Source organism: Sarcophilus harrisii, chromosome 2 (genome assembly GCF_902635505.1).
Source record: "Sarcophilus harrisii chromosome 2, mSarHar1.11, whole genome shotgun sequence".
In the NCBI taxonomy this organism is placed as follows: Eukaryota; Metazoa; Chordata; class Mammalia; order Dasyuromorphia; family Dasyuridae; genus Sarcophilus; species Sarcophilus harrisii.
Window position 1 is genome coordinate 498317339 of NC_045427.1, and position 26249 is coordinate 498343587.

The window sequence follows — 26249 nt, forward strand, 5'->3', positions numbered from 1 at the left end:
AAAACAACCCTGCAAACCAAGCCTTATCATTCCCATTTTACAGATGGGGAAATTGTACTCCTATCTATGGTCACAAAGCGGGAGTTAGAAACCACAAACTCTGGATCTTCTGATTCCAGATTTAACTTTTCTGATGACTCCCCCATACTTTAAAAAGACAAAAAATAAAAACCTCCGATCTTTGATTACATTAGTATTGAACTTGTAGAAAACTCCCTCTCCTAACCTGAACCAGCATTTGTTCTTCATGGACACCCGGAGGTTAAAGCATTTGCTGGGGATTACACAACGGGTATCAGAGATGGCACTCAAACCCAAGTCTTCACCCAAATGAAACAGAAAAGACAGTGTTAGTAATGGTTCTCTCTTCCGATCTTATATTTTAGCAGGGCTTTCTGGACTGAGGCAACCCTGCAGGCTGATAAAAAGGCTTAATAAAGGGGTCAGAATTCAGAGATTTTCCTTAAGCTTCTCTGGTTAGGACTAACACTTAGTTCCCTGGGCCCCTGAGTTACCATCTTCATTGATTCATGCAGCAAGATAACTAGCAGATAGGATGCCTGTTGCTTTTAACTAACAAGGAGAACAGTTATAAGAGAGAAAACATCCCTAGCTGTCTAGGGAGAGAGTGAATCAAGTAATAAAGCCCGCTTCAAGCTAAATGGTTTCTTTCAGTTCGCAAAGATCTTCACAGGGAAACAGAAATTAAGGAAGCAAAAGGGCAGACGCTTATTTCTGCTGACTAGCCTGTATAATTTCATAAATGGAGTTCTGGACCAGTATTTATAGCAACAGTTTTTGATTTAATGATAAACTGAGATAAGGGTAATCAAACTTCATGCTTCAGGGCATAAGGTGATTGTCTGCTACAGTCAGGATGGATTTTTTTTTTCCCTTTATGCTTTGCCCAATTGACTAGATATATTAAAAAGCATAGTTAGCTCCACCCTATAGATCTGGGACTAGGAGAATCCTACCTGTTAGCATGGAACTATATCAGGGAAGATATTTTCCAGGAAGAGATGGCCCACCATCATTTTATTCGACCACACTTTAAAAGAGACATAGACCAAATGTGATTGCATGTTTGTGTATGTATACACATTTACAGATATACATAGGAATATATGTGTATATATATATATATATATATATATATATATATATATATATGCCATGGGTATATACATATATGCACATGTATATTCAAATATACATGAGTGAGTCTATACACACATCAGGTCCAAATGCTTATATTTTGAACTATGCTTTTAAAAATAAGTAGTTAATAAAATTATCTGCTCATTTGAATCAATATGGGAAAATGAAAAACCATCTGCATATTATTGCATTTGGGGAAAAATTTGCTCATATTAGAATCATGAATTTTAGATTTTGGAATCAGAAGCAGTCTCCAAATGCAGGTGGTAAACACTTGGTTAAGGAAGCTTATAAAGTAATCCCTCTTCACATAGTGGGTACTGGAGATAAAGAATTGTTAAGGAATACAAGGGTTCAAGGTTTGTCTTGAAGCCTGCAAGAGCAAGATCCTACCAATTTCCTTCAATAAGCTATCATTGCAGAAAGTTGACAGAGGAAGTAGCCCAGTGGGTAGGGCACAGGACTTTACTAGCTTTTATGAACTTGGGCAAGTCACTTAATTTCAATTTCCTCATCTGTAAAATGAGGAATTAATGTCCAATTTTAAACCCAGAATACATGGATATTGCTCCTTTGTACAGGGCTCTACTCCAATTCATACTGTATTTCTAGCTTTAAATTGAAAGATCAAACCACTGTTGCTGGACCTGGTTCCCTGAAGGCCAGCTGGGGAATCAAAGGAACATGGCCAATGGGTCTGATCAGTTTACAAAGGATCTCAGCACAAAGTTGTCTGATGTAGTACCCCAATGCTAGTATAGTTCTGAAGTTCAGAATATGAGACCTCTAGTAAAATGCTTTTCATGTCTCCATATAATTGAATTGGACAGTTAATAGCCTCAAATCCCAAAGTGATTTTAATCTTTGGAGCCCACTGCATACAGCTACATGGTCAAATTTTTTTTATTACTGTGTATTTTTATAAACCCCTTGTGGTGAATTTCTGGGAGAATTTGGACAAATGTCCCAGAATGGGCAAGCATAATAGACATTAGTACACATCTGAGGGAATATGCATATCAGTGACATCAATCAACCAGCATTTATTAAATTTAAGATGTGTTTAGGCACTGTTTTAAGTGCTGAAAATACAAGGAAAAGCATGTTTTTGTTTGCTTTTCTTCTTTTGGTCTGATTTTTCTTGCACAACACAACAAATGTGAAAATATATTTTAAAGAATTGCACATATTTACCCTATATCAGATTATTTGTTATCTTGAGGAGGAGATAATGGAGGGAAGGAGAAGAATTTGGAACACAAATTCTTAAAAAATGAATGTTGAAAACTATCTTTACATATATTTGGAAAAATTAAATGTGCAAAAGAGAGAGAGAGCGAGAGAGAGAGAGAGAGAGAGAATAAAGAAAAAACTAAAAAAAATACAAGAAGTCAAAAACATAGTCTCTACCCTTATGGAGATTAGATTTTTAGGGGAAGGACAATGCCTAAGTTAAAAACTATATACAATATGTTATCAAGAGTTGATGGAAGGTAACCTTGGAAGGGAATTAAGGAAGACTTACTACATAGGGTTAGGATCACAGATCCTTTTGGGTATGAAACTAGTTCTCCCTTCTTGGAGTATATGATAAAAGAAAAAAAGAAAACAGAAATATAAAGGGCACTTAGGTGATGTGGATGGAGCACTGGCCCTAGAGTCAGGAGGACCTGAGTTCAAATGTGGCCTCAGACCCTTAGCACTTACTTGTTGTGTAACCCCAGTTGCCTCACACACAAGAATTGGAATATAAGGAAACATTATTATTGATCTTATCTTTTGTTATTACTGTTCAGTCATTCCAGTCATGTTCAACTCTTTGTGACTCCATTTGGGGTTTTCTTGGCAGAGATAATGGAGGGATTGGCCCTTTCCTTCTCCAGCCCATTTTACAGATGAGGAAACGGAGGCAGACAGAGTTAAGTGACTTGGCCAGGGTCACACAGCTAGGAAGTGTCTGAGGCTGGATTTGAACTTGGGAAGATGAGGCATCCTGATTCCAGGTCTGTCACTCTGCCACCTGCCTTAACTATCTCCTCTATGCCTTTGTAACTCCTTAGAACTTACTATAGACCATTGTACTTAGTAGTATCTTAATGACTATTTTTGAATCAATTAAAAATCAATTAAATTATATCAGTTAAAATATATCGATTAAAAAATCAGCTGGGCAGCTAGATGGCCCACTAGATAGAACAACTAACTGGCTCTGGAATTAGGAGGACCTGAGTTCAAATGTGGTCTTACACTAGCTGTGTGACTCTAGACAAGTCACATAATTGCCCCTCCGAAAATAAACAAAAATCATTTATTAAGTGCTTACTTTGTGTAGACACTGGGGATACAAGGCCAAAAAAAGAATCAATTTTTACCTTCAGGGAGCCTCCTTCTATTGAGGAAGATACCATGTATATACGTAAATAAACATGTAAATACTTATAAACAATCTTACCACATGAATACAAGATAATTTTAGGAGCCAGGGCCATGGGATGGAAGGAGACCAATCCAGACTTTCGGGCAGAGAAGGTCATATTTGATCTGCATTTGAAGGAAAGTAGAGGTGAATAATAAGGTGGAAGTGAGGAGGCGTACATTTCAGACATAGGTAGTCAATAAATGGAATTCAATGCTCTGGGAAGGTTTTCTAGTGGAAACCACCGCGTTTCTCTTGGAATCTGGACTTAGCCAATCTCTGTCTCCCCCTCCTTTGCTCACCCCCTAGATCCCCATAATTTTCAGTTATGCTTGCCTGAAGAGCAGTCTCCTGTAAGTGGTTACATCGCACTTACTGTCTTGTTCTGAGATGCATAGCTCCCCCCTAGCAATCTCCCCCACTGGGGTGATAAAGAGTTATCTTACACTGAGGTGCCACCTGGGCTAATGCCCAAGCCAAGAGTGAGGAAGGAGGGGGCTCGAGTAATCTTCCTCCCGAGAAGACTCTTCCTGGCTGCCCTGGATGAGAAAATCATAATGATCATTGTACTTAGATCTTGCCATGGCTTGTGTGTTGTTATGGGTGGTATGGGGAGTACAAGGAGCAGTCCTGCCATTTTTACTTTCCAGCTATTTCCCAACATTTTGCAGCAGGATGCAGAAAGGTTTTGTAAAATTATATTTAGCAGTTTCTGTACCCATCAAGGTGGTTTGTCTTTGGGTGTTCATGCATACATGTATGCATGCACCTGTGTATGTTCCTGAAGCATGTTCATGCATGCAACTTGTAAAAGGAGAAAATGGGATCCAAATGTTTGGTGCATGGCTTGGAAGAAATGTTTTTCAGCCTTTATGTGAAAATTTAGTGTGACTGGAACAGAGTCTGTATTTGATTAGGAAAAAAAAAATTTTTTTAATGTAAGATTCTTTACACTTGAGGGTAGTGCTTCAAAGAATTGCATAGAACACGTTGTAGAATCAGTTTGCCTTCACCAGGCTTCCAGGTTCTCTACAGTCTGTCTTAAATGAGAAAGGATGACCTTCTTTCTTCCCCTTTCACCTCAGCTTATCACTTGGAAACTTTATAAATTCAGGCATTAATTTCGGAGACATTTTCGGGAAACATGAACATAAACTTCATGTTTTTTTTTTTTTTTTAATCCTAGTAAACTTTTCACTATGACATAGTGAAAATAATAAATGCAGCATGCATTTATTAAACACCTGCTGTGTATCTAAGACTATAGCTTGGTTGCTTCAAGAATCCTTTTTTTGTTGTTGTTGTTATTATTTTTTTTTTTGTTTGTTACATTTTAAGTTCCAAGTTGTCTTCTTCCCTTCCTATCCTGCACTAGAGGCCTTCATTTTATGCCTGTGTAAGTGTGGGGGAATGTAAAACCATACAGTTCTTCCTTCTATCAGTTCTTTCCCTGAAAGTAAATAGCATTTTTTTTCCATAGCTCCTTTGCAGTTGATTTGAATACTCTTGAAACCCCAAAGGCAAGTATATCTTACATTTCAGTTTTATTAATTTTCTTAATCTCATCCCCATTAGGAAATTCCACAGATCCCTTTCCTGCCCTATCATGAGTGCTGTTTGTGTATAATCTATCAGAAATTATAGCTCATGTAATTTTTAAAAATAGGGTTTTAAAAGTTTACAAAGCTGTTCCCTATGGTGTGAGGGTTGGATGAGCTGTCACCTAGGTGGCGTGAGGGATGGAACCCTGGCCAGGAGTCTGTCTCCTCCTCTCAGGGTTGCAGTAAAAATCAAATGAGATAATGAGTATAAACCACCATGGATGCTAGCTATTATACTAGCTCAAAACAATCTGGCGAGGCGTACTGTGCAAGTATTATCCTACCCATTTTATGGCTGAGGAAACTGAAAATCCAAGAGGGTTAGTGCCTTTTGGGATCACACAGCCAGTAAATGGCAGACTCCAAGTCTGAGGCACTCACATTATGTGGTTTACTTGGGGTGTGTAAAAATTTGTTTTTACAAAGCATCCCACCCTTCATCCCATTCCACTTTCTCTTTTGTGTCAAGTTTAAGATAAGACATCCATACCTAATTCAATCCATTTATACTATCTGTAAGTCCTGGGGCATTGTAAACTCTGTGGATGGAGATAGAACTTATCTATGCCTTGGGCTACTGCAGTGCAATTCAACAAACTTTTCCTGAATTTCTGCTAAGTATGGGGCTTTGTGATAGACCCTCAAGGAACTTATAATCTATTAAAAGGGACAAAACATGTACATAAATACATATAAGATAAGAAGAAAGAAATACTAGAAAAAAGAGAAAAATACTGGAGAAATGAAGAGAGTCCATGTTTCCATTTTCTTTGCCAGTATTAGCCTTCAGTCTGGCTTTATTCAAATACTTTAGAAGACCTTGAATCTCAGTAATGTAGAGGTTCTCTGCAGCTATACAGATGGCTACCCATCTATACCTATTCATCCCATGTCTTTTTATTAATAAAAACAGTAATTTATATAATGCTGGCTATATAAATAGCCAGGCACTGGGCTAAAAATGCTTCACAATTATTATCTCATTTAATTCTCACAACAATCCTGGGAGATAGGTGCTATTATTATTTCTGTTTTACAGATGAGGAAACTGAGACACCCAAAAGTTAAGTGACACTGCTAGGAGGGGATTGAGTCCAGTTTGAACTTGAATCTTCCTGGAGGTAGTGTTCTAATCATTTTTCTGTCTCATGAATTCACCATATAGGAGTCCACCCAGTCTGCTGAGGGGGAAGGGGGGGAGGCTTTCCATGCTTTCTTTTCACATTGAGCAAATACCAGGGGAATCCACTCATGATTCCCATTGGTTGTCTCCTCCCCTAGCTGCTAGCCCAGTTTACATTTCTTTGATGACTTATTTTAATAATGTATAATATAATTTTATTATTAATATAATATATTATAATATTGTATATGTTATTAATATTTATTATTATACTATTATTTAGTAATACATTTTAATGTGTTACATCTACATGCCCACTATGAGTCTTTCCTTTGCCCTCTGGCTGTACAAAATTATGATATGACTATTCCAGGCAGAAAAGTTTTTAAAACCTTTTCTTGCCCCTTCCCTACTACTCCCACTCCCCCCAAACACTGGGAAAATGGGAGCATTAAAAAGGAATTCACGAGGGCCAGCAGCTTCCTTATTACAAGAACCTTGCAAATAGCAGCTCTTTCTTGTATATCTTACCACCACGAATGCTAGCCCAGCACCCTTGTCTTTCTTCCCACCGGAGACCATTAATCATTTCCAAATAGCTGACTTTTTGAAATGGAAAGAAACCAAGGCGATCAGTTGTAGCCGAGTAAGACTTCATAGTGTTCAGGACACAGCCTTTGATCTCCCTGGGCGTCCCTGGATGGGAGGACATAAGAGAAAGCCCACTTGGCCTTTGCTCTCCAGATTCTCTAAAGCCTCAGTTTCCCGGCTCAGTGGAGAACTAGAGGAAGAAAGCCTCGGGGAGGGCAGCCTTCAAATCAGTAACTGCAGTAGGCTGCTTCCTCAATCCAGGGCCTGCCTTTGTGTCTCTGCTTCTGAAGGGGGACCTTGCCTTAAGCCAAAATCACTCTGACTCACAGATTGCCCAAAGATAGATCATACTCAAGCCCCAAGTGGTCACTCTTTGGGTTCCAGATTGAGTGAATGTAAATAGCAATCATTTCTGTTTTTGCTGGAAACCCTGAGGGTCTTTCCCTCCTAGATTTATTTATTTATTTAGATTTTTTTTTTTTTTTTTTGACTAGGTCTAGGAGGCCATTTTTTGTCTCAATTGGTACTTACCTGTAATCACTGAATGGGTGCAGCCTCAGACAAACAAAACCTGTTGAAGGCTTAAAAAGACCAATTTCATCCAGGCCCACCTCCAGTCCTGATCTGTGTCTGGCCACCAGACCCACAGGGCTCCGGAGGGGAAGGTGAGACAGGTGACTTTGCCCTGCCCTCCCTCTCTTAATTCCAATTCATTTGCATGTCATGGCATCGCCTCCCTGATAGCTTGGTCTCTTTAAGATGGACAAACACCGATACCTGTCACTGGTGGGGTGGCTTTGAGCTTGGGAATCCCAGTACTGAAACGATCAGTCTTTCTTTTTTCCTTTTCAGTTAACTTATCCTTTTGATTGTCTTTTTCTCTTCTTTTTTTTTTTTTCTCTTCCTTTTCATTGTTAAAAGAAAAACAAAGCCCTTGTAATAAATATGCATAGTCAAGCAAAACAAATTCCCACCCAAGCTTCTACAAACATTTATTAAAGGCTACAGGACCAATATTATTCTACAGTCTTTAGATGTTCAGTGCCACAAAGGACGTCCGGCTGTTTTCTTCCTCAGTTTTGTTGTCCAACTCTCTGATTTTACAGAGGAGGAAATGGATGTCTGGATAGGTTGGGTGATTTGTGTAAGATCCTACAAATAGCAAGTGATCGTGCCAGAATTTGAATCTTGATAATTGGACTCCAAAATTAGGCTTCTTTAGGGCAAGTCCCACTTTTTGCAGGGGTGATGAACCAATATAGATTTTTGTAAACTGCTAAATGCAGAAGATCTTAAAGGTGGCCTCTAACTTATGAGCTAACCAAGAAGTAAGAACAATTCAGGGATTAGAATTGATTATTTCTCATCCACTGAATGCCCAGTGGAGCTTACCCAGGCCCAGCCAAGGTAGTTATCTACAAGACCCTGTGACATAACCTCGGCACTCCAATCACCTTAATCTAGCTGTGTTGTGTGGCTGAATTATTTTTTAAAGCATTTTTCAAATCATGGTGCCTGACTTTTGCTTCTCAAAGGTTATGCCAGTAATGCAAAAGCTTTAGATAGACTGTTCTCTGGAGACCAGGCTACCTACGTTCAAGAAGTCTAATCAACAGAAAGTTAGCCACCAGGTGATTTTTTTTTTTTTTAAAGGTATGAGGCAATTACAATATATATTGGTTTAAGGAATACTCACCCCAAGGATATCACTAATCATTTAAAGTGTTGAAGTAATATATCTGTCAATAATCAATAAATATTTATTGGTTCCAGGCACAGTGCCTAATGCTGGGGTTAAAGAAAAAGGTAGCTAGCCTCTGCTTTTAAGTAACTCACAGTCCTAATGGGGGAGAAAACATGTTCCAAAAAACATGTATATATGCACACAGACACACAGAATATCTGTGTATATATACACAAGTTCATATAACATGACAGGAATAGATGGCACATCACAATATAATATGTGGCACAAATATGTTATATATGATATGTTATCACACATGACACAAGTAGGTATGTGTCTAAATAAATGTGAGTATGGTATATTACATTCTAGATAGAGATATTTATGATATTTCTGTGAAATATTGGCAATGATCAGTAGAGGGAAGGCATAGAAATTGGAAAAGGCTTCTATAGAAGGTAGCATTTTAGCTGGGACTTGACGGTAGCCGGGCAAGCCCAAGAGGTGGACATGAGGAAATGACCAGGGAAAATGCCCAGAGTTAGGAGCTGGAGTGTCTTGTTCTCAAAATGGCAAGGAAAGTTGTGTCCTTGGATTGCAAGAATAGAAAATGCTATATAAAGTGTAAGAAACCTGGAAAGTTGGAGCTTTGAATGCTAAATAGAGGATCCCATATAACCACATAGACCCAACAATACTAAAAACATCTTTCTGGGGATTCCAAAAGAGCTACTCAGCATTTCCTGAACTTAAATGGATAACTTAACTAAAGGAATCCTTAGCTTTAGTGGAGTAGAAAACTATAGATTTGGAGTCAGGGAATTGGGGCTTGAATCTTTTATCAGTTCTACCTGTGTGACCTCTTCCTTCCTCTCTGTGACCCCAGTTGGGGTTTTCTTGGCAAAGATACTGGAATGACTTGTCTAGGGTAACCCAACTAATAAGCATCTGGGGCTGGATTTGAACTGAAGAAAATGAATTTTCCTGGTTTTAGATCCTAGCTCTGTCCAGTGCATCACTTAGTTCCCTTAGGTAAATTACTTAACTTCAGAACCTTATCTAGAAAATAAACATTTGTAAGATGATCTGGAAGGTCCCTTCCAGTTCTTGATTAATGAGACTGATGAGACAGTGATATGGCTGGAAAGAACCTTTAAGGTCATCCAATTTAACCCCCTCATTTGACAAAAGAATCCAAGACTCAGAGAGAGGTTCTATTTCTTTGCCTATTTTTCACTCTTCTCCTGACTTGAATCTCAAGCCAAGATGGACTATTATTCTCTTATAACTGATCTTATTCTCCTCTTGCTGGGATCCCTGCCCCTTGCCCCAGCCCACCCCTCCCAGGAAGCAGCATTTAATTTGGGTCTATTGATCAATTGGTCAACTGCCAATAGACAGGTGATGTAAAAAAATCTCTATTAAGATATATAAATATTAGAGAAACGAAAATTACTTGAATTCTAGTTAGAAGTAATCTATCCTTTCATAGTTTGTAGCTCTCAATTATTTCCCATGAGTCCCATAAGAGTAGGGACTTATTTCTTGGTACCTATTTCCCAGATATTAGCAGTTATGTTTCATATTAAGTATAGATGCTTATCAAATTTTAATTTTTTTTTTTTGGTCAGCTGAAGTCTCTCAAGGCACCACGGCTAGTTTTAGGCAGAATGGGGACAAGAACTCAGGTCTCCTCACTCTTAGGCAAGTGTTTTGTTTCTGTTATAACATGATTTTTTAACAGTAAAAAAGAAAAAGGCTCAGAAAATTTTTGTTGTTGATGTTTGCAAGTGACCTCAACTTGAATGAAAACAAACAAGTATTTGAGGTTTAGATATTCCATGGAAACAACCGCATAGTCTCTTTTTAGAACATAATTACATTTATTTTTAATGAGCTAAAATAAATTTTCTTTCCCTACTTCCCCTATTTAAAACTTTTTTTTAAAGAAAAATCTGTTTTCTCTCCCTTCTACTTTCCTTCTACTAGAAAAAGAAAGAAAAACCTTGGGTAACAAATATGAATTCCCACATTGACTTTGTCCAAGTAATAAATATGATTTAATCTGTGCTATCACCTCTGCCAGAAGGTGGATAACATGTTTTATCATGGGAACAGTATATTAATCAGAGTTTTTAAGCCTTTCAAAGTTTCTTTTCTTTGCAGTATTATTGTTCAAATTTTTCTACTCCAGTCTGCATCAGTTCAGAGAAGTCTTCCCAAATTTTTTGAAACCATACCTTTTATCATCCCTTACAGCACAGTAATATTCTATTATATTCACATACTGTAACTTGTTCAACCATTGCCAGATTGATGACTCAGCCCCTTAGTTTCTACTGCTTTGACATACAAAAAGAGCTGCCAAAATCTTTCTTTGATGTCTTTTGGGTATAGACCTAATAGTACTGTTAGGTCAAAGGGTATGCCCAGTTTAGTAACTTTGGGGGCCTAGTTCCAAATTCCTTTCCAGAATGACCTCACCAATTCACAACTCTACAATAATGTGCAATAATGTGCCTGTTTTCCCACATTCCTTCCAACATTTGTCATTTTCTCTTTCTAGCAACTTTATTGATATAATAGCAAGGAAGTAGAGCTTAAGAATTGCTTTAATTTTTATTTCTCTAATATTTATATATCTTAATAGAGATTTTTTTACATGGGCTCATCTGTCTATTGACAGTTGACCCATTGATCAATAGGATTAAAACTGCAGCAAGAGTATCTTTCCTTTATGAACTCAAACTACTTTTACCTATGAAGTTAGATCATAGATTTAGAGGTAGAAGGGATCTTAGACATTATTAAGTCTGTGCTTATTTTATATATAGATGAAGAAACAGGCTTAACAAAATTAAGAGTTATATAACTGAAGTTATATAGTTAATAAGTATTAGTGGCAGGATTTGAGCCCAGGCCCTTCTCTCAGTTTAGCCCCCTGTTTTCTAATTTAGTTAAAACATGCAGCTAAATGGCATAGCAAATAAAGCTCTGGGCTTAGAATTAGGAAGATTCATCTTTATGAGTTAAAATCCAGGCTCAGGCACTTACTAGCTGTATGACCTTAAGCAAGTCACTTAACCTTGTTTCCTCAATTTCCTCATCTGAAAAATGAACTGGAGAAGGAAATGGCAAACCACTCCAATATCTTTGCTATGAAAACCCCAAAATTGGGTTATGGAGAGTTGGAAAAGACCTGCCCATAATAGGATAAGAGGGCAGATGGTGCTATAATCTAAATCTTGACTTGTAGCCAGGGCTCTCTACACTAGATAACCAGCTTGAATCTTGATAGTTTTGCAATATGATATCAAATTGATCGCACGCTGGAATAATTATGCTCATTTCATCTGGATCTGTCCTTTCTTCTCTGTAGATTTAACCTTGATTTCCCAGGGGAAACTTAACTCACTATAGTATTTTTGCCACAGTTAAAAAATAAAATCAAATCTATATCGAGGACTTTAATATAAATGTCGGCACCTTTGAGAAATTTCTGGTTTAGAAGTTTGGTATATTTCTCTGTGAACTTCATTTCTACTAAAAGATCCAGTGTTTCTTTATTTGAAGCCCAAAGATCTAGTCATCAGAGGGTATGGAGGGACCAGAAGCATCAATTGATGCACAAATTTGCTTATTCCTTCCACATATTCTTAAAGTCTAGTCTTTCTAGTAATGAGCCTGTGTGGCCAATTCATTTAATCTGGCACTTTAGCCGAGCCCATGTTTAAAAAAAAAATCTCTTTTAGAATATACAACTGTTTCTGTGGCAGATCTAAGCCTCAAATACTGGCTTGTTTTCCTTCAAGTTGAGGTCACTTGCAAATTGCAACATGAAAGCCATCTCTGAGGAAATAAGCAACCCCAAATTAAACAAGATTCGATTATCACAATCCTCACTTTTTTGGACAGGCCTCCCTTTCTGCCTGGAGCCACCTTCTACTTCAGCAAATTTTAGAACACAAGAGAATTCAGTCCTCAAACTCTCTAATCATCCACCTAAAGCAGTTTGCATCATTAAAAGTCAGCCACTCGACATTACAAGCATTCTGTCAGCTTGTTTTAGGGAAAGGGAGGCCAGCACTTTCTGTAATGTTAAAAGCCTGCAAACAACTAAAGTGTAGCTAGCTGAACCACAAGCCAATTAAGATCAAAGCTGTGATACTTAGTAGGAAGGTTTCATCACTTAAATATGAAGGCTTTTTTTTTTTTTTTTACTTTGACACAGATCAGGAGGTGTTAATGCAAATTCTTTTAAACAAGTCAAATAGTTTCATTTTATAGAGTGCAAGAATTGTATTTTTTTCTTTCTAAGTCAATTAGTATTCTGCTTGTTGGTATCCCCAAAGCACTCTGATTTAGGGGTTAACAAAATTTTAGTGGAGCACAACATGGCTCCCTTCTGTTTTTTCTGCTTTAGCAGTGGGATGCTTAGAAGCCTTGGAACCCAATGGGAGTTTACATTGCAGCCTGTAAGATAGTTCTTCAGCTTCTAAGCAGTTGGCTGACTGATAGATTTACATTTGCCTTAGCATCAAGAATGCTGATTTCAAAGAGGGCCACAAAGATAGTTTAAAATCAGAGGTTTGTTGCCATAACAACTAGATGCAGCACTATTCTTATCCCCGTTTTAGTTTATAATTAGCAAAAATGGTTGGATGGTCCCAAATTCAGAAGCAGATTTAGTTTTTCAGTTAGGGGCTTATTTTCAATGTAAATTATAAAGAGCTCAGCTGTAGAAATTGGTGTGTGAACACTCCCATTCAGCATTTAGTTACTGAGCCAAATAAAAATTCCCTCAGAGCCAACATTTTCACCTGTTTCTGTCCCAGATGTTTTTGGCCCTACAGAAAAGGGTTAATCCAAACTCTTTTTTTTCCTTCTTCCTTCCCTCCTCATTCCACCAAGAAAACTTGGAATATAAACAATTAAGGTCTTTTATTAATAAAGTTATTGCTAATTTGCCAGTTGGCTCTAAAGCAAAGTTGGAAATTTGTGAATTGATTGATGAAAAATATTTTGATGAATAAGGCACAAAAGTAGTTATTTTTTGCCCGCCCCCTTGAAATAATTCAGATAATTACCTTAGTTTTTTCATTTCTTTGCCATTGGGGTAGAAGATAGCCTCCAAGTGTGAAGAACCACAGCAAAATCAATTCGGCCCTTCATGTCTTTCTCAGCCTAATCACCTTGAAGCACAAAGTCATGTTTCAAGACTTTGGGTATCAATGACAGAAATCTTTGCTGGTAAATCTAGTTTAGTAATGAGAATGTTGAAAGGGGTGTTTTTTTGGGGGAAAGGAGAGGTGGGTATAACAGGAATAAAAAATAATGCTTTTTACTTTGTTTTAAAAATCATAGATGAAGAGCTAGAAGGAATCTCCAAGGATATCTGGTACCTCATTTTGTAGATGAGGAAATAGTGCTTTGCCCTAGTTCACAAAGGAAGTAAATAGCAAGACCCGGGACTTGAATCCAGACCCTTTGATTCCCCCAAATAGCACAGCATTGTTTCCATTTTAACAGAAATATTTTAAATTGCATGATTGATCACTGAGCAGTCAGCGTGTGAATACTGAGCTCTCCAATAACAGAGCTCTTGTTCTCTGGATCTCCAAGAGTCAGTAGTGTTGTTTATAACAGCCTGAGTAACAGGATGTTAGGAATAGTGAAACAGCATATCCCCTGCAAGTCACAGACCAGTTCATTTAACTTCATATATAATTTCTTAATGGCAGAATGGGATTGACCCATCCAGACATTTCAGGGACAATTACTGGACTGCTTGACACTCACTTATACAATATAAAGACAAAAGGGAATTGTTAGAACTACTGCCTTTTAATCAAAGGCTCCCTGTGGCTACTGGGTATGCTTAGCTCCGACAGCTAATTTTGAGCCACTGTTGGGTCTAGCTAGGAGAAGAGATAAAAAGAAAGGGGAAGTTCAGGACGATGTAACTGGAAAAGATTAGGGCAGAGCATATACATGGGGGACTGGAGGGTATCCTCCTGTCTGATGAGAGGCTTGAAATCCAGGCCCCTTGCTTTTCTAGGGGAGTACTGTGAAATCTAGGACAATAATAGCATCAGTTACTCCTTAGAATCTGACTCAGTCCATCGTCCTGACGAAACTGATCACACCTAATTAATTGCCCAAATTCAGCACCCCCTAAGTAGCCAGTGACTTCTAGAATTATAATATTTTAATATTATTTTATTTTTTCCAAATATTTTATTTTTACAAATACATACAAAAATAATTTTCAAAATTAATCTTTGCAAAACCTTGTGTTCCAAATCTTTCTCCTCTAGACAGCAAGCAATCCCATATAGGTTAAATGTGCAGTTCTTCTGAACATATTTCCATATTCATCATGCTGTGCAAGAAAAATCAGATTAAAAGGGGAAAAAAAAGGAAAAAGGAAAAAAAACCAGCAGACAACAACAAAAGATGAAAATGCTATGCCTTGATCTCCATTCAGTCTCTGTAGTTCTCTTTTTCCATCACAAGTCTATTGGAATTACCTTGAATCACCTTATTGTTGAAAAGAGCCAAGTCCATCACAGTTGATCATCACATAATCTTGCTGTTGCTGTGTATAATGTTCTCCTGGTTCTGCTCACTTCACTTAGCACCATTGTAAGTCTTTTCAGGCTTTTCTTAAATCAGACTATTTGTCATTTCTTATAGAACAATAATATTCCATTACCTTCATATACCACAACTTATTCAGCCATAGAATCATAATCTAAAAAAGAGTTGGAAGAAATGTGTAGCAGATAAATGTGGAAATATGTATAGAAGAATTGCAAATGTTTAACATATATTGAATTACTTGTCTAAAGGAGGAAGGGAGGGGAAAAAGAGGGAGAAAAAATTGAAGTACAAGGTTCTGCAAAAGTGAATGATGGAAACTTTCTTTGCATATATTTTACAAATAAAAAGCAATAATTAAAAAAAAAAAAAAGGAGTTGGTAGAGAACTTACAGGTCATAGAAATCCAGAACAGCTTTTCTGAATGGTCATCTAGTCTTTGCTTGACTACCTTCAGCAAAGGGGAACTAATATTAAAAACTGACATTTATATAAATATATTTTGAACCAAACCTATGATTTTGTTGATATACAGAACTCTTAATACAGAGGAAACTCCCTCTGTAGGTGTAATTTCCAGAGTGAGAGAGCCTCTTTGGATACTGAAAAGTTAATGGATTTGCTCAAAATTATGATGCCAGCAGGTGTCACTTTAATATAGATTTTTTTTTACTTTTAAAACCAATTCTCTGTCCATTACTCCACAATGTTAGTCTGAAGGAGGGAACTCCAGTTTGGGTAAAATTCTCCCTCAGAGATTCAGTACCAGTGTGAAATTGGGCAAGTCAATTAACTTGCTGGACTTAAATGATGTTTTTCTAGCTCTCTAGGTCCATGATCCTATGATATGGTGGTATTTCCTCTCCATAGCTATATATGAATATTTATGTATTGTTTAATATTGTACACTATTTCAAGTTTTTGCTATAATATACACATATTTATATACTGTCTCAAGGTTTGCAAAATGTTTTACGTCTCATTTCAATTCTTGCAACAAATCTGGATGGGTAATTACAAATACAAGCTCCATTTTAGCAATAAAGGAAGTGAGCTTCAGAAAGCACTTGTCAGGGTTACACATTATAATAAATCAAAGATAGACAGGAGCAAAGTTGGATTTGAATTCTGTTCTGTTGTCTCCAGGTCCAATACTCTCTTCACATTCCTGCCTCATGACTGTTTTTCCCAACACCTGCAAGGATCCCTGGCACATTCCCCCCTCTTCACTACTGTTTGAAGTGGGGAAGAGTATATGTACAGGAAATATCAAGGAAAACAATCTCCTTATATATGTTTTGTCATTTATATTAAGCCTTTGTTTTGCACATATGTGGCTACCCCACATTGGAAAATTCTGCCTCATTACAGATTTGAAGAATTAATATCTTCATCCAAAACCAGGGATCTGGATGTTGGCCAGAGAGGGGGCATTTTTCTCTTTCTCTTTTCTTTTCTTTCCTTTTTAAGTTCTTCCTTTGACTTTAATTTTTCCATGGTCAGAAACTCCAGATTTTCATGTTGGCCATATTGAAAAATGTGTCTTATTCTGCATATTAATCTGTCACCTCTCTGTCCAGATTTGCCTTTCTGGAGAAAAGAGTAAATGTGCTGTTAGACCATAAATACCTGAAGAGAAAAATTGTATGGAGAGTAGACTAAAGAAATTTCATAATAGAATACTAGACTTATAAAGCTGAAAGAGATCTGAGAGGTCACCTCATTCCATTTCTTCATTTTACAGGTAAGGAAACTGAGACTCAAAGGGACCCTAGAGATCTTTATCATCTAGTTCAATCTTTTCGTATTATAGGTGAGGAAACTAAATTCCTAAAAAGGGAAGCTGATTTGCACAGATCATTAAGTTAATGGAAAGGGTACATAGTTTAAAGGTTGTCTGACTCATGACCTCTGAACCATAGCACATCTCCACCGTCTCCCAAGGGATTTCCAAGCTCATGTTTATCACCCCATCTGTCTATCACACCCTGTCCATCCCTTTTTTATTTTGCCTTCAATCTTTTCCAACATCAGGATCTTTTCCAGTAAGTCCCATCTTCTCATTATTTGGCTAGAGTATTTAAGCTTCAGCTTCAACATTTGTCCTTCCAATAAAGAATCCGAATTAATTTCTTTAAGTAGTAAAAATGAACCATCACATCCTCTTTTTCCCTTAGGGGCACAGAGGTACATTAGCTCTTGGGTGTGAAAGGAAGAGGATTTCTCTGGGCTTTTTCATAGCACTTATTGACTGCTGTTTACCATTAGCACTGGAAGTACCTTCCAATTTTTTCTGCTTTCTTTTTCCATCTGTATAATGGGATGATGTCTATTTGGCTAGATTTAATAACCAACAGTTAAAAGATATTGGAAATCATGATTTCATGCCAGAACTACTGAGAAAGAAACTTCCCCTACACATACACTAAAGGCCTCATCATGTGTTTATTTTGCGGCTTCCTGATATACTTATTGTGCATTAGTTAGTATTGTACTTATCTGAAAAGACAGGGAAATATAATGGCTAATGAGCTGAACCTCAGTTAGAACCACCTGGGTTCTATTCCAGCTTCTGATCTGTGACCTTGAGCCCTCAGTGCCCTTAGCAATTTTCTAAGATAATTAAGTTACCCCATATGTTACAGCTCTTCATTAGCAAAGGGAGTTCCTTTCACTTCTGATTTCACCATTTTGGTCCCAACAAACCAAAAAACAATTGTATGGTCCTTGCTAGTTGCTCTTATCCAAATCTAGGGCCTACTACAGTGCTATGCGCATAGTAAGTGATTGATGAATTTTTGCTGAACTAAATTATTGAAGAATAACTAAGAGTAACATCTTTTCCTTTTACCCTTAAAAAGGGAAAGGAAATTTCTGGAGGCAGACAGTGTAATCTGCTTCCTTGCTTTTGCTTTTTTGCTCTTCTCAGCAGCTTCTTGTTAGTTTGTCTGGCTCCTCATGACCCCATGGACCATATCACATCAATATTGTCTATGGGGTTTTCTTGGCAAGGGTACTGGAGTAGTTTGCCACTTTTTTTTTTCTCCAGTGACAGAGAGAGCATAAGTGACTTGTCCACAGTCACACACTTAGTAAGTGTCTGAGGCTGCATTTGAATTCAGGACTTCTGACTCTAAGCCCAGTGCTTTATTCACTGAGCCATCTGACCACCTCCATCTACCCTGCTCTTCAAAGGGTATTTGGAGGATTCTAGAGGGATAGTGCTTGGGACCTCTGAGGAGTCGGGATGTAAATGGCCCCTTAAATAGAGTTGAGATTTGGGTTTCAATGGGTCTGAGGCCCCAGAAGACTTAAGACTAAAGTAACATTGTCCTATCTGACACCTCCTGTTCTCTTAGTTCACTTGTAACATACAATGAACTCATCATTTTGTTTTTTCACAAAGACTTTTTTTATTTTATTCTTGCTGCCTTACTAGATGGTGGAATTAGAAGAGGGAATTTAATCTATTTTTACCTTAATCATTAACTCTATTCTTTTGTAAACATGGATGGAAAGACTACCATGAGTACACAGTGTGCTTTATAAGTAATGTGGGGATAAGTAATCTTGGGGATAATCCATGAAATCTCAAACTCCTACCTGGCAGGTAAAGAGAGTGGAGTGAGCAAAAACACAGAGGGAGAAAAGCTTCAGGAGAAGGCAAAATTTCACATTTTACTGTATCGTTATATTACAAGAATGAGGAAGAGTTTGAGATAATGGTAGAAAAGACCTAAGATGGCAGCAGATGGGGGAGGACCCTGAAGGGCAGATCCAGAAGCTTGAACCTCAGTGGACAATAACCAGCCTTTGAAGCATTTTTAGTAGAGTCCTGGACATGGCCCACTCTAAGGAACTGAATGTGGCAGCAGCATGATGGGTTGGAGGAGGGAGAGATGAGGTGAGAAGACCATTTAGGAGACCATGGTACCATATTAGTAGGTATTATATTTTATTAGTGGCTGTGAACTAGGGATTTTCTCCGTATAAAGTTAATTGGACAATTCAGATGTTAGCTACTAATAGCAAGGGGACACTTTGTTTGGAACACTTGGTCTAAGAGGTATCAATAAGGGAAGGTCTCCATCCACATGTAAATGTTGAGGAAACCTAGGAACTCCCTGTATCATCTTAAAGATGTATTTTGAACCAGAGAAGGACTAAGATGGATCTGGGCTTGTCTCAAAACATTTTAGATTCTGAGCATTGGCAGATCAAGTTATATCTCCTTCCACCTTGTTCTTTTGCCCTTTTCTCCATGTCTCCCAGTAGGTCATAATCTTGGAGTCAGGGATTTGTAACTTCCATGTTACATGTTTTGATAGTATGGTGAAGCCTACGAATTGCCTCTCAGAATAATGTTTTTAAATACATAAAATTAATTTTTAGGATTAAAACATTATTTTGAAATATAGATGTATTTTTTTTCTATTCAAGATAATGGACTCCCTGAAATCTATTTACAGACCTCTGGTTATAAACATCTGCTTTAGGGGAAACCAGGAATCAGACAGTTTAGATGGGGGACTGTCACACTAAGAAGTAACATAGACCTAAGGAATATTTATATTTTGTTTATTGTCTGTCCAGTTTATCTTGTCTGTCCAGTCAGTCAGCAAGCATTTTTTATTGTCTCTACTGCATGCCAGGCACTGGGCTAAAGTGCTGGATAGAAGGAAGGTCTCATAGGGTTTACAAGTTAATAGGGAAAACAACATGCAAATAAATATGTACAAACAAGGTATGTGTGTATATATTCATATGTGTGTATGCACATATATATATTTATACAGTTCACATTATGCATATATGTGTATGCTTATACACAAGATACAAGTTTTATAAACGATATGTATGTTCATATACATATGTGTATATGGCTAGAGATATGAATATATTGTGCTTTCTTTCTCTCTCTCTCTCTGTATCTCTCTCTCTCTCTCTCTCTGTCTGTCTCTGTCTCTCTGTATCTCTCTCTCTCTCTCTCTCTCTCTCTCTCTCTCTATATATATATATATATATATATATATATATAGTATACACACACACACACACACACACACACACACACACACACAGTTGGATTTCTTTCCTAAGGAAGCTATCAATAAGAAAGTCCCTATATATACCAAAATATTTATAGCAGCACTTTTTGGGATAGCAAAGAATTGGAAGCAGAGTAGATGCCTATCAATTGGAGAATGGCTACATAAATTGTGTACGTGAACGTAACAATATTAATGTACTGTAAGGAATAATACGTGTGGTGGATACAGAGAAGCATGGAATGATCTGTATGAATTCTTGATTCAGAGTGAATTGAGCAGAGTCAAGAAAACAATATTCATAGTAACTACAATAATGTAAATGGAAAGGATAATTATACATCAAAAATTTAAAAGTTTGAAGAGATGAAAAGAAATCCCAACTTACCCTATTGTGGAATGGGGAAGTTCATAGGTATGTTCCATGTTTTCAGATTTGTTCATTGTATTGATCAATTGTGCTTGCTTTAAAAAAATATTTATTATTTCAGATGACTGGAAGGGAGAAGAGGGAGGATACTGGGGATAGTTATGATGATGTAAAAAACAGAAGACAGCAATAAAAACTTTTTTTGGGGGGGGGGAAGGAAATATCCAGCACTAGGAGATGGAGTTCTAAATTCAAGAAAGAACAAGGAAGCTATTGTCACTAGACTGAGAGTAGTGGGGTGAAAGGGATAAGGCGGCTGAAAGGTAGGGGGCCAGGTTGTGGAGGGCTTTAAAAACCAGATTCTCATCCTAAAAGTTTAGCATTAGGGTATGGCATATATAGTAGAAAAAGAATTGAATCTAAATTTGAAACTTCGGTTTGAATTTTAGTTTATTAGCTTTGTGACTCTGGGAAAAAGAAAGGCTCCAGTGGTTTCCTGTTTTTTGGATTTTATTTTTTAAGGTAAAATACATATATCCTTTATAGTCTGGCTCTCTAGACCATTACTTGCCTTTCAATACTGTTTTCTAGTCCTTTATCTCTTTTAAAAATATTCTTTGTTATATGGGATGACTCTGGGAGGGAGAAGGAGAAGGATACTGGGGATAGTTATGATATAGTTATGATGATGTAAAAAACAGAACACAGCAATAAAACACTTATTTTTTGGAAGAAAAAAAAAGGAAATGTCCAGCATTGGCAGATGGAGTTCTAATTCAAGAAAGAACAAGGAAGCACTGAGAGTAGTGGCACAGTGAGCAGAAAACATTTGAGGGCAGAAAATAATTTTGCTTTTCTTTGTATCCCCAGCACCTAGCACAATAGCTAGGAACATACAGTAAATGCTTAATAAGTACTCATTGATTGAACAAAAAGTTGCTTCTTTTCTGAACTTCCTTTCTTCTGTAAAATGGGAATAAACAAGTGTGGTATGGTGACACACTTCTGTAATCCCACTTGCCCAGGACACAGGTCTAAGTTGATTGGACGGTTGCACTACAGGTTCAGCATTAAGATCACTGCCAGGATCAGGGGTATACCAGACTGGCCCAAGGCACAAAAGAGCAAGTTTCCTTGCCAATCACAGTAGGTTTGGATCCATGAGTAGTCAGTCAATAAACATTCATTAGGTGCCTACTGTATATGTCAGGCACTGTACTAAGTAAGCACTTGGAATATAAAGAAATACAAAAAACAGTTCCTGGTCTTAAGGAACTCAATCCCATAGGGGAGTATAAACGATTATGTACAAAGAAGGATAAATCAGAGATAACAGAAACAACACTAGAACTAAGAGGATCTAGAAAGAAAAAAAGGTGAGCTTTAGCCAGGATTTGAAGTCAATAATTAGCCCCTACACTTGCAGGCTTGGTGAGATAAACAAACTCCATATTCTAAAATAAATAAATTAAGAAAGGAAGGAATAAATAGATAAATAAATAGATAGGATTAAATAGAGTAGATAAATAAATGAAGTGGGTCATCATCATTGCAGCAAAAACCAGCCCAAACATTTGTGCTGTTCTAACCACATTTCTGCTAATAGCACCACTGTGCCAAAGCTCCATCCCATAAATACCAGGGGAGTTGTTATTGTTGTTCAGGCGTGTCCAACTCTTTGTGACCTCATTTGTTGACCCCCCATTTGGGGTTTTCTTGGCAAAACTGGAGCAGTTTGCTGTTTTCTTCTCCAGCTCATTTTACAAATGAGGAAACTGAGGTAAACAGGGTCATCCAGCTACTAAATGTCTGAGACTGGATTTGTACTCGTGAAGATGAGTCTTCCTGACTTCAGGTCCAGCACTGTGCCACCTAGCTGTCTCCAGAGAGAACCTTTCAAGTAAAATTTTAGTGTAAAACCCCTTTGAATTTTGGTCCTGGAGATGGGAGGCTATGTCTGTAGGTATTATATTCACCCTGCCTTAGAAAACTAAGATGGAGAACAAGTACCTCTGCTTTTAGGGGAGCTCTGGCACTTCAGAATGATTGTAAGTTTGAATTGGAAATGACTGTATGTTTAGTGTGGAGAATTGTATCTTGGTCAAGTCAATGAGCTTCTAAAATTGTTTTTGTTCTTGATGTATTTGAGCTAAGATGAATGTTGCCTTAGACTTTTGGGGTAAGCTGAGAAGAAATACAGATAAAGATGGCACAATAGGATTTTGTGAAACCAGGATAAATGCTTTCCCCCCTAAGAGCTAGGGTACCCACATGGTGCCATCTAGGATTTCCTAGACCAAAGGAGGTCTTTAATCTCCTTGTAGGATTGCTTTTTGCCTTGGGTTACTCCTTAGTGCCCTGTGCAGAACTGTAAAATCCAAGCGGATACATTGTCTCATGTGTCATTCCCATCTTAAGCTTATCTCAAGAAACCCTACTGCTTGAGACTTTGGTCTCATTCCTACTACTGTTGATGGAACACTCAATTTTGAAAGCATGTGCTTTCAGGGTCACTCTTGCTCTTTAATAATTTTTCTAGCCATAGAAGTCATGAAGTCTGTGGCGTTCTTGGTCAAGGCTCCATTTTTAGTCTGCAGCTTGGGCTGAGCTCAAGCTGATTCTTCCATTCTTACTTCAACAGAATTCCTCCTGCTCGTTTAATTCCTGATTGTAACCCTGGGAAGTAGGAGTTATTGTTTTTCCCCATTTTGCAGATGAGGAAACTGAGGAAGGCAAATGGTTAATTACTTGCCCAGTCACACAGCCAATGTTGAACTTGTGTCATCCTGATTTCAGGTCCATTGTATTTTTCACTGGCCATCTAAGCCTCTTAGGGCATGGTCTGACAACAAAACAGTTAGCTTTTTAATGAACTTCTGATGAATTTTCCTTTGGAAAGGGCAGTGTTGATGCTTATAAGGGCAACTTTAATCTTTTATATAGTTTGGATTTTTATTGGAAATTTTTTTCACAGTAGCCTTCCTATAAGGCACTAGGAGGCACCCATAATTCCCATTTTTATGGGATGTGAAAGTAGAGTTACATAGCCATTTTTATCAAAGGGCATATGTATGATGATTTCAACTCCGCCTTAGCCACTTATTAACTGAGTTAATTAATTAATTTTTCCTAGTCTCTGTTTTCTCCTCTGGAAAATGGAAGTAATTAATAGCCTCTATTTCAGAGGGTTGTAATGAGGATTAAATGGAATAATAAATGAAGAGTTTTTGTAAAACTTAAGCACCATATATATAAAAGCTAATGGTAGTAATATTAGGAATTGGCAACACTGAAATTTAAACCTTGGATTCTTGATTTCCAGTTGGGAGTGGGAGTATGTTCTCCTGACATACTTCACATAGTGCCAAGTAATTTTAGCCTGTTGCACCAAAAGATATGGCTTAACATCCAGCATTCTCTTGAAGAGTCACATGTGTTGGTGAATTAACTGCTTCTGTATTATTCAAAGTAGTTCAGTTCAACAAGGTCAACATGCTATGACCAGTGCATAATTTTAGTCACAAGGGACACAGCGGCAAAGATGAAACAATCTCAGTCCATAAAGAACTTACTTTGTTTGGGGGGAGTTAAATATGCAGAAAATTAAATTAAAAGTAATTTGAAGGAGAAGAGGTCAGTAAAACTGGGGATGATAGAGAGTTTTATATGTGGAGAGACTGTCTTTGCTAATGCTGATAAATATTGGATTCTAGATCCCATGCTCGAGTGCACACCTAAATGGACATCACTATCCTGTATCCCTTTCTTACTTGGGATTAATATCATTATCCTATTTTGTATTTTCCAGATTTTGCCAGAGGGGCAAATCTCTGGGAGAAAAATGCTCCTGTACCATGAGTGAGCTAGGCTAGGGTTTGTTTAGAGACTGCATCAGTCAATCTGGCAGAGTTGGTATGAACACACACCCTGCTTCTGTCATCTCAGCATAGAGAGCAGAACCAGGGATGGCACCAGAGCCCCATTATCCTGAACAGAATGTCAGCCTTGGCCCATATGGCAATCCCAGCAGGTCATTTGGCCCACTAAGGCAATGTTCCAAAGACAGGATTGAATCTCTTGGCATCCCATTCATACCTTGGAGTTTCAAGCTAATTATCTAGAATCACTCAGTTGCTTGGAAAGCCCATGGGAGCGGTGGGGAGGAGGTGTTCTGATATAAGCTTGAAATAAGAGACAGAGAGAGGCGTATGGAGAGGGAAGGGGGAAAGAGGCAAAAGAGGGAGGGAGAAATGGAGAGAGAGAAGGGAAAAAATTTAATTCCTGTAGTCAATAGGTAACCTTGAAAGACCTTCTGCTCTTCACAGAGAAAAGAGCAGATAAATCTGTGTTCACTTCTGTCATAGAATATATCATGCCCTTCTTGGGGGAGAAGATATTGCAACTACTTTGTAATGCTTATTTTCTTACAAAACTAACCTTGAGCCTCTGGGATCTCCCTAGAAATGAATTTGTCATTTTTTCCCTAATAGGAAGTGCTTTTCAAATGAGAAGGCTATCTTACATGAGGATCATCCTCTCATTAGTTTCCCACATTATTTTCACTTTAAATCATACTTCATTTTCAGGACACTTTGGCTTCAACACATTTTCTGACTTGAATTTGGGTGGACAGGCAGAAACTTGTACGAGCTGTGTCATTTGTGGTGTGTGTGTGTGAGTGTGTGTGTGTTTTATCTCTAGAGCCACTGTTCAGAATTTTTAGCTCCTTGGCTCCTCTGGATTTTGTGTTCAACTTAGAGAGAACTAGTCACATCTTGCTCTAGGTCTCTTTTTTTGGCCTGGATCACTTAAATTCAGTCTTGTTATCCAATGAGTCACTGACATGTTTTCCTAAAAGGGCTGATAATTCTAGAGTATAGGTATTTTTGCTTTTAAGAAAACCTAGTATACAAAAATCTGGCAAGTGGAGTAGGTGGTTATTCACTTTACCAGTGGATCTTTCAGTTTATAATTTAAGTACATTTTGTTAAGATTCTCTGTTTTTGCATCACCTCAATGCCCTCCCAGCTCTTGTACAGAATATTTTACAGTTCCTCTAAATGCCAAACTTATACAATTCTTTTAAAATATAATTAGAGTTAAGGAAAATTCAGTTTATTCACAACTCTTGTGGAATCTCTCCATTACAGAAACATTACAAAGAGATTGGGCCAGCTCCAAACCAGATTATATAATAAGCAGAATTTGTCTCAATGGCCTCGTCTTTGGCATAGATTCTTAATATAAAATCCTTGAATCCTCCTTAATCAGTCTAAAGATAGATTTAAGGGAGTTCTATAATCTTGGATGAAAGGAAAATTATATTGTTATTGTCACCAACCTTTGGTTTTTTTTTTGTAATTCTACATATTTTATTTTATGTAGCTACATTACATTATGCTGAGAAGTGGTCCCTAGGCTTCAGTGGGCCACAAAAGGTGTTCAGGTCCGTTGACAACAAAAAGGTTTAGAATATCTGTTCTATGGTCGTCGTCTTCTCTACATTTTCTTATGGCATGCAGAATATTCATGTTCCTGAGTAGCTTTACAAACCCTTTCAAAATGATCATTCAGGGAAGATCCTTATTACTTCTGTTAGGTGATTTCTTCTCTATTTAATCTTATAACATTTAAGTGCTTAATCATATTCTA

At 37.6% G+C, this 26249-nt stretch overlaps 1 protein-coding gene across 11 annotated transcripts in view; it reads left to right on the top strand.

Annotated features, from left to right (window-relative positions):
- SEMA6D (semaphorin 6D) overlaps positions 1 to 26249 on the top strand; it is a 70010-nt gene that overhangs the window by 15362 nt on the left and 28399 nt on the right. Inside the window, exon 1 of one of the 11 annotated variants that reach the window (XM_031955122.1) lies at positions 6190 to 6299. The exons of the other annotated variants lie outside the window; for them this stretch is intronic. The gene's annotated coding sequence lies outside the window, so the exon portion shown is untranslated. Of the gene's footprint in view, positions 1 to 6189; positions 6300 to 26249 lie in introns of those variants that run through there. 11 annotated transcript variants of the gene reach the window in all.